Raw genomic sequence first — 915 nt, 5'->3', positions numbered from 1 at the left:
AGCAGCTGCCATTGAGGTGAATCAGGTCCAGTTTAGGTATGTCTTGACCTGAGTGCTGTAGCTGAGCAGCTGGCATTGAGGTGAATCAGGTCCAGTTTAGGTATGTTTGACCTGGGTGCTGTAGCTGAGCAGCTGGCATTGAGGAGAATCTGGAAATGAGGAGGTCTGTCCAGGCCAGTGTCATTAGAAAGCTCTTAGAAATTAGCCGAAGAAAGCGAACAGACCACTGCAGATGTGCAGTTCTCCTCCACATGCTAACACTCACTCTCACACACACACACACACACACATGTTAGCTGATCACCGCTGCAGGTGTGCTGTTCACCTCCACATGCTAACACTCACTCTCACACACACACATACACACACACACACATGTTAGCTGATCACCACTGCAGGTGTGCAGTTCTCCTCCACATGCTAACACTCACTCTCACACACACACACACACACACATGTTAGCTGATCACCGCTGCAGGTGTGCTGTTCACCTCCACATGCTAACACTCACTCTCACACACACGCACACACACACACACTCACACGCACACACACACACACACACACACACACACAGATGTGCAGTTCTCCTTCATATGTTAGCACTCACGCACACACACACACACACACACACACACACACACACACATATGTTAGCTGATCACCGCTGCAGGTGTGCTGTTCACCTCCACATGCTAACACTCACTCTCACACACACGCACACACACACACACACACACACACACACACACACACAGAGATGTGCAGTTCTCCTTCATATGTTAGCACTCACGCACACACACACACACACACACATATGTTAGCGGATCTCCTCTCGCTGTGGCTAATGGGTTAGCGCTGAGGAGGCTGGGGAAACCATAGGGAGAGTGAGGAGGGGCTGGTGCAACAAACAAA

The sequence above is a fragment of the Sprattus sprattus genome (assembly GCF_963457725.1).
Source record: "Sprattus sprattus genome assembly, chromosome: 7".
NCBI lineage: Eukaryota > Metazoa > Chordata > Actinopteri > Clupeiformes > Clupeidae > Sprattus > Sprattus sprattus.
This window is presented reverse-complemented; position numbering follows the sequence as displayed.